The sequence below is a fragment of the Rhagoletis pomonella genome, unplaced genomic scaffold, assembly GCF_013731165.1.
Source record: "Rhagoletis pomonella isolate Grant_MI unplaced genomic scaffold, Rhpom_1.0 Rhpom_scaffold_00007, whole genome shotgun sequence".
In the NCBI taxonomy this organism is placed as follows: Eukaryota; Metazoa; Arthropoda; class Insecta; order Diptera; family Tephritidae; genus Rhagoletis; species Rhagoletis pomonella.
Genome location: NW_023458561.1, coordinates 48,191,351 through 48,199,909, shown reverse-complemented (window position 1 = coordinate 48,199,909; position 8,559 = coordinate 48,191,351). Strand labels below are relative to the sequence as shown.

General features: G+C 35.0%; 1 protein-coding gene across 2 annotated transcripts in view; it reads right to left on the bottom strand.

Moving 5' to 3' along the window:
- Positions 1 to 8,559, bottom strand: part of LOC118742968 (protein grainyhead) — a 305,196-nt gene that overhangs the window by 199,546 nt on the left and 97,091 nt on the right. The gene's annotated exons all lie outside the window — the stretch shown is intronic.

Below are 8,559 nucleotides of genomic sequence, written 5' to 3'. Positions count from 1 at the left end.
TGAATAAATCATAAACCAGTTCTAACTCTCAGCAAAAACTTCCCTATTTTAAGGGTTGGCAACCTTTTTAATTCAGTTTTTTTTTTTTTGTTTTATAGATCAACCGCCAGTGTCCATTGCAGCAATGAACACATTCAAAGGAAAGGATTTACTACGAATTTAACGATTTGCGCTATAATGCATGCATGCGTATGTTTCGTCTGTATAGCATATACATACATACATATGTGCTCCAGCATAGGCTACTGTGCTGCGTGATAGATTGACTAAGCAATCGGTGGGCCTTTAACTTGCCGCTGGGCAATCAGTTGTTGGTTGCCGCCACTATATACATAAAGCCGCTATAGTGGAACGGAAGCTTTGCGTTTATTTGCAACGCACTAAAAATCACTCTCATTAAATGCACCTGTCGTCGATTGGATGCACGCACTTGGCTGTTGTTGTTGTTGTGCTTCATTTACGCTCGCTGTTTTGGCTGTCTGCGGTCTTGCGGCGGTCTTTATTAATCGTGCTATTAATATTACTATTCTTTTCGTTGTTTGCTTTATCTTTTGAAATTAGTTAGTCTTCACTACTACACTTGTGTGGCAATCAAATGGATTTAGCAGCTGCTTTTGCCGCTGCAGCAGTAAACTTTGTTTGCTTTTAAAACATTAGCCGCGTTAAGCGGTATTGGTTAGTAGTGTTGCGCCAGCGCGTAGCTAAAGCGGATGCGATCTTTCAAATGGCAAATGAAGAGCATAAGCTTAATTTATCAAAATCAGAAAGCATCTCCGCTGAAGCTGAACGAGATATAAGCTTCGGTCATGGGGATGCGTGTAGAGGTTTTTATATTAAAAAAGAAAAAGGTGAAATCAATTGAATTATTAATTCATATAAAATAGGAGTTTAACTTTGGAAAACTTTCGATATTTTTTCGTGATTTTTCTGGACTTTATCGGGATTTTTTACGCCCCTTCGATATTTTTCAATATCAACCATCCAATTAAATTTTGACTTAGCTTTTCATAAATGTCCAAAAGCAAATGTCGATAAGCAGTTTTTTACCTAAAATAAAAAAGAACTTCGAGATACATTTGAGTCGTATTTGCCATTTTGTAAGAAGACATACATATGAATAATAAACAGGACAATTCTGGCAACTATCTTTCAATTTACAAAATCTTTTTTTTCTATAAATTTAATGAAATTCAAAAAACTAGTTTTTTTTTAATAATATAAGCTAAAAACTAAAACAAATTAATATCAAAAACGAAATCAAAACTTATTAAAAAATAAATAGAAGAAATAAAATTAGTTAAAAAAATTTAATGAAATAAAAAAAATAGTTCCCTTATTTTAGTATTACAACAAAAAATTTAAGAAAATTAAACAAAAAATCTAGAAGCAAAAAGAAAAAAATTTCATTAAAGAATTTTTAATTAAAAGAACAGAATTTAATTAGAAAACGAATGAAAATTATAGGCTTCAAGAAATCAAATTATTAAAAAAAAAATGATATCTTTTGAAAACAATAAAATCAAAATCGATTAAAAATGTTAAAAGGTTTCTACAGAATAGATGAAATTAACAAATATATATTTTTTTTCTTTTTAAAACAAAAAAATTGAAAAACTAAAAGAAAATTAAATGAAAAAAATAGTAATGCAAAAATTTTCCACAAATTCACAAAAAAAATATTTTTGTATTAAAAAAAGAAAAACTAAAATAAGTTCGAATAAATTAAACGAAAAAAAAATATTTTTAAACAATAAAATAAAAAAATTTAAACAATAAAAACTTGTAAAATCTAAAAATTAAATGAAACAAAATTATATAAAATGGCACACCAGTGCTCTGCTCACTCGACTATTGCAACTTTTGGGCCAGTGCGAGCAGAATGATATACAAGTGATTTCTGTCAAAACAGCTTTTCACCAAGAAAATTGGCAAGACAGCTGTTTTGTAAGACTTTCGTGCCAGAATAAACAAAATCTTTTAAACTATCTTGACTACTGCCAGCCAATTGTCGAAAAAGTAAAGCTATTAAATTTCTTAAAATATTGATTCCTCTTTTTTATGCACGAAATTCCCATAAATCCATTGCATGTAACTGAAACAATATCAATTTAATACTAAATCCGAAAAATAATTACAGCACTCAAATTTATTTAGTAAAAATTCATCAAAATAATAACCATAGCAAATTTGCCCCAAATCAATTTATGGATAATAATACTAAATCCGCTTACTTTCATAGTATACGACCGTTAAGTATACCAAAAAATGCTTCTAATAAGCTTAAACCGCAAAAAAAAAATAACAACAACAGAAACCACAAATACTGGAGTTCGATATTTTAAGGGGGGAAATCCAAAGACTTAAGCAACGAACTTGTGCGGCAATGTTGACTACAAGAAGCCAAAGCCATTAGAGTAGAGCAGATTATTTTGTTTGCAGCGTAAAATTCGTATTAAATTGCCAATGTAAATCGATTACAAAAACAAAAACAGTATAGATGTAAGTGCGTTAGCTCCACCAAGTTAGATTACAAAAATACAATACCAAAAAATGCCAAAGCGTTTTGCACAGTGAAGCGACTCAAATTATGAGTTTTCTAATTGTGTTGCGAGTTAGCAAAAAGCAAAGTATTATTTCTTTAAGCGCAGAAGTATAAATGTGTGCTTATTTTCAAACGACAGCATCAATTTCGAGCAAAATTTTTATGAAATTACTTAAATTTTGGGCATAGATTACTTTTTTTACTATTAAAGAATATTTGGAGAAATTCCTACTGTTGAAGAGGTTTCATCTTTTTCTAGCGCAAGCCAGTTCATCTAAGTAGCCATTCAAGTACCACAATATTTTAGTCATACTTTCTATTTTTCAGAGCAATATTTTTCTGGTATTTTTTGGCCAAAAATAGCCAGTATTTTTAGATTTTCGATCTTTAGGCAAACAAATGACACGATTCTTAGCCTATCGGAATTTTCGAAACTTTTAGAGTTTTTAAGAGATTTTCCTAATGTTTTTTGTTTTTGTTGGGACTTTCCGGACTTTTGAAGTGTTTCTTCTTATATTCGGGACTTTTCGGAATTATTTCAGGGACCTTCGGGACTTTTTGGGGCTTCTCTTGATTTGTTTTTCAGAATTAGTTTTTGAGTATTTTTTTTTATCTCTTCAGGGTTTCTCGTGACTTTTCGTACTATATTTGGGGCACTTCGGAATTTTTTAGGGCTTTTTGAGCATTATCATTTTTTGTATGATATGGGGATTTATCGGAAGTTTTCGGTACCTTTGAGGATTTTTTGTGCTTTATTCGTTATTTTCATTCCGTGAATTTTCGTTTTTTTTCTTAAATTTTTGTAATATATTTTGCTATTTTTGGTCCAATTCACAGGTCTTTAAGGTTTTTTTGTAACTTCCATATTTATTCGATATCTTTCAAGAGCTTTTTATGTTCAAAAGTGCTTTAAAATCCAAATTTTAACCTTTATTCTCGGCTATCTATCTGACTAGCGCTGCCTTTTTTACGAATAAAAACCACACGAAAAGTTATGTCATTTATGTATGCCAGCCTTGTTTGCAAGGTCGATTCAATGACTTCAAAACAAAATAATGAAAGGAAATGTTTGGCAGAATTGTGTCTTAAAAATTCAGAAAAATTCAATTCGAAATCTTTACACTGTGCCTTTCAAATTTATTTAATAAATGGGAGGAAAATCCAACCGCACATGCGGCTCCAAAAATGTTGCCAGTAGGTATGTATGCAAAGTCGTGGTTAAAGTTACCCAGCAAACAAAATCCGAAATATCCCGACAAAGTTTTAGTCCAAAAACTATCACATCAATTATGGAGACTAGACTTTAAAACAAGATTAAATTTAGAAAAGAAGCCATTTTCGAAGCCACTGAGGGAAAAAAATATTAAAATCAATCAGAAACGTAATTGGTCTTACTGCATATAACCGTCAACGAAAGTTGGTAAATATTCAATTCAATTATGCGCATATTAAAATGACCGCGTTCATTCTGAAAAAGCATCCGTGAAGTGAATAAACAAGATAAAAACAAAAAAAAAAATATTTAATTTGCATGTTTTGCCTGCAATGGAACTCGAACCCTGACCTTCTCTTCAACAAAAGGTGGCAAGCATCTTTGCGCACTCAGCTACAGCGACAGATATAAATGTGCTTTCAATTGTTGAATTTCCATGAACACCTGAATTCCTTAGTCACACTGCTCAAAAAATCTGAAAGTCTGTTACATACACAATATAAATTCAAGGCCGTATTTAAGAAAAGTCGTACATATAGCGCAAAAACCCACCAGCCAACATTACAGAAAGACAGTTGACGTACCAGTTAAGCTGCTTAGTAAATAAGTAGTAAGCAAGTTCAGAGCTCGTAAGTTTGTCTGCTGGGTTGTTATAAAACTTAAAATCGCTAGCATTATTAACGCGACACAAAGGCACAATGAAAGTTAAGTAGCATGGCGACTGCGCACTGCCTGCACAATGACCAGCACTAGACGGTCTCGCTTCCTCCACGCACGTCAAGGCGTTACATCCTTAGCAGCAAAAATGGCAGTTGGCAAATACTTTCCACAAATTATTGCTCGTACGAACAGTCAACAGCCACTGTGGTTGAGTGGTTAGAGCTGCGTACAAGCACTCCGTAGGAGCTGGGTTCGATCACCAGTCCGAGCAACATCTAAATTACAAAAAGTTGTTTTCTGAAAGCTGTCGCCCCCGGCAAGCAATGGCAAACCTCCGGGTATATGTATTTCTGCCATCAAAAAGCTTCGCATAAAATCCATTTGCCTTTCGGAGGCGGCGTAAAACTGTAGATCCCTCCATTTGCGTAACAACACGAAGACACACAGCACAAACTGGAAAAAAGTTTGGCCAAATACTTGGCAAAAGTGTAAGCGTCAAACTGTTATTATTATTAGGAACAGTTAACATTGTAGATAGGCGTCATTCGCTTAGCTGATTTGTAATTTATAAATATTTCATATTTTCCGTGAAATGTTGTACAACAAAACATTACTACAATAAAAAGGCGTGTAATAGCTGTCGCTAGGCAGACGGACACACAACACCAATAGCGCGATTGAACGGCCGAAATAGTAAATGAAAAACAAAAACAACAAAACGAAAAGAATGCAACTACAACAACGTCCGAACAAAAGACAATTGCTATAGCGAGGCGTAGTCAAATCGCCCAAGCGGTAACCACGCTACACGCTTTTACCATTACACCAGCGCTGGTGAGCGCTTAAGACCTAAGCAATCTAGTAGAGAGCCAGGCGCTTGGTCAGCAGCTAGATCGCGCATAACATTCGGGCGGCCAGCCGGCCAGCCAGCAGCAGCCCGCAGCCAGTGCTACCGTAGCTGATAATTTCAATTGATTAATTGCCACTTTATGGCGAATTGGCCAATTTATCAGCGCGTAGTCATCATGCAACAACAAGAACAACAACAACAGTGCCTAGCTTAGGTGTTACTAAAGTTTGCTTGCTGTTGCTTTTGCTATTTCTACCATTTTATTTTATTATGCATTTTTCGGCGGTGGCAGCAGCAGCGGCCTCACCTATTCCAGTGCAGCGCCGCAAAGTGGCCCGCATTCCAAAGCCACCGCGCGCTTAATCGCATATTTAATCGCATTCATATGCGCGCCAGCAGGCAATAGTGCAGAAAAACAGTAACAACAACAACGGTGAGCGCTCGCGCTACAATAAAAGCAGTGCTATTTTAAAACGCAAGCAACAACAACGACAGCAGCACCCTTAAGCTAGAAACTTTAACTAAAACTATTGCTTGTCATTCTCTTTCTGCTCCACCACTGTCGCTACTGCCCTCTCCAACTTTTGAAAGCAATGATTTCGCGCATGCGCAAATGCTTTTCGAAAGCACAATCGAACTTAGCTATGTTTTTTAATACTCCACAATACATATTCGCCTGTTGTCTTACCCCATAGCCTTTAGTCTCAACACTGCGTTTTGCATTTTTTTAAATAAATTATTAAATAAAAACCTTTCTAGGCGTTGCAGACAGCAAACTATTTCCTATTTTAAAAACAAACACCTACACGGTCAGGTAGACATACAAAGTAGCGCACAAGCCAAACGATATCATTATCGTAACGGTAAAAATGTAGCTACACCCACCAGCGGGCCACAGCGCTACTAAACTATGGCCACACACATCCATACATACATACACTCCAACACACTTGAATAGGAACAACTTTGTAGAGAATAAAAAGTCATAAAAATTGCAAAGGCATGCTCCCATTTTTTATATGGGAAAAGTTGCGGAAGAGCGTCTGAGGAAAAAGTTTGGAATTTTGATGAAAATATGACGATTTTTTTTCTAATTTTTTGCAAAGTTTAAAATGTGCATTTATATGGCTTTGGTTAAAGAATGAATTGTATTTGAATTGAAAAATAAGTTAATCGAAAAAATAAATATTTTCAAAGCGAGCTTTTTAAATATGAACGAAATCGGAACATAAATATTGGTTTACCAAATATATCGACTCGTGCGCCACCTATCGGACAATTTTTTTTTAGTAAATTTATTCCTTTTCATGTAGTTAATATACGTTCTAAATATGAACCAAATTGGACTATAAATACGGGCTTTTTAAATATCTCGACTCCTCTGCCACCTATCGGATTAACTTATATTTCGTAGTGTCATCGAGTTCTGAGCCAACTGTGAATTTTCAAGTCTCTAGGTCATTGAAAAGTTGGTAAAAAATTCATTGCAAGATCTGCCCCAAACAAACATACATACATACATAGATACATCCATACAGAGTAAGATAAAAATAAAAGCTTGTGATAATGTAAAGTAAATAAAAGAAAAATATTCTAGAAAAAAAGCGAAAGGGCATTGTGCCTATTCCAGTGCATAGGAGTGTACCTCCTACTGCTGTTGCTCCACCTAACCACCGAGTCAGCCAGTCAGTGACTTCTGTTTGCCGCTTTTGGCAATTTAATTAGCTGTGCAAACGAGATTAAAGTGGACACAACGCTTTTGCCGTTGCTGGTGCTATTGTTGTTGTTATGTTTTGCAAGTAATGCAAGTAAATGCAATTATTTAATTTTACTGCAGGCGAATTTTCGGAGTGAACTTGTTTTATATTTCTGAATATTTATTGGGAAATTAAGTTATCTTCTCAAAATTGTTGATTTGAGCTTGAGCTTTTAAAGTTTGTTAAGCAAAAGCTTCGTTTAGTTGATGGAGCTTTTGTAATGTTTGTTATTAAATATTTTCTTTTTAAGATGTCTTGTTCAATCCTCAAAAATTACATAGTGCGGCTCTTTTCACTAGCCGAAGAAGAATTGATGTTAAAACACCCCCGCGGATCCGCCACTGACTGACAAGTGGTTTAAGACCCAAACCCAAAACCAAATCATTGAGTAAAGGTGAGTGGACAAAAGAGTTTGCTTTTGCAGTGATAGCCAAGCTGCACTAAAGCACTAAAGACTCTTTCTAAAACTGTTTTTGTTGATGAATTTAAATACAACAATAACGTTAGTTTTTACAACAAAGTTGTCTTTTTAAGTATCTGAGGGCAAGGGCCTATTTATAAGGGAAAATGCTGGTTGCGGAATTTTCTACGCAGGCTTCAAAACTTCTGCTTACGCGTCTTCTGGTTTGTCTGCAACATCAATAAAATAGCACATGGGTTTATACCCAGTCTAAGTTCGTCCTTACCAAAATAAATACAAATTTTCAGTAGTAGTATTAACTATAAGCGACGTTTTCCAATCTTTTGTGCAGGTCTTGTCTGGAGGATGAAGACAATGGTAAATACTTTATCAGCAGTTGTCCGGCGCTCTTTAGCCTCAGGAATTGGAATTTTACAATGATTTGGTCGAAAATAGTGGTTTACTTGCTCTCTTTGGAATTTTTTAATTTGGCAAAAACTCTGAAAGATTTCACAGAGAGGTGTTCACTTTGGCACAATGTACCAACTGTAGTTGAAATCTGGGGGTTGTTGCCGAGAAAAAATTAGTTTTTTTTTTTATTGAAGTCTTATCTTAGCCTTCCACATCCCACCGAAATAGCTCCAAAGTATGCTTGATGGGTTTAGGCATTGAAATTTGGTTGAAACACTTGGCACATTGTGGTCTACTATGCAAGCTGATTGAATATTCGGTTTTACCGGGGTGATACATAGCCCCGATTTTCTGTGTTTTTTGGGTTGTCGTAGTAGATCCAACTTTCGCCTCCTTCACGATTCGTATAGCTGATCTTATTTTGTAGGATTGCGCGTATTGTAACTTGGATTCTTTATGTCACTTATTCCTATTCCTGCTTTAAGATTATTGCGTATGGTTGGTTAGTTGACAGCGTTGCTTGACCTTTTCGCTTAAAACTATTTCCTTAAGACCGATTCTTTACTATTTTCGAGCATGCAGCTTGTACGACAGGTGAATTTTAGTTGCATAACTTGAGGGGACAGAACCTTATAATCTTCTTTAAAGATTTATATTGCTGAAGTTCTTAAGGGCCCTTTAAAGTGTTACATCTGCTTTCAGGCAATTCAGTGCAGCTCTTTTTTT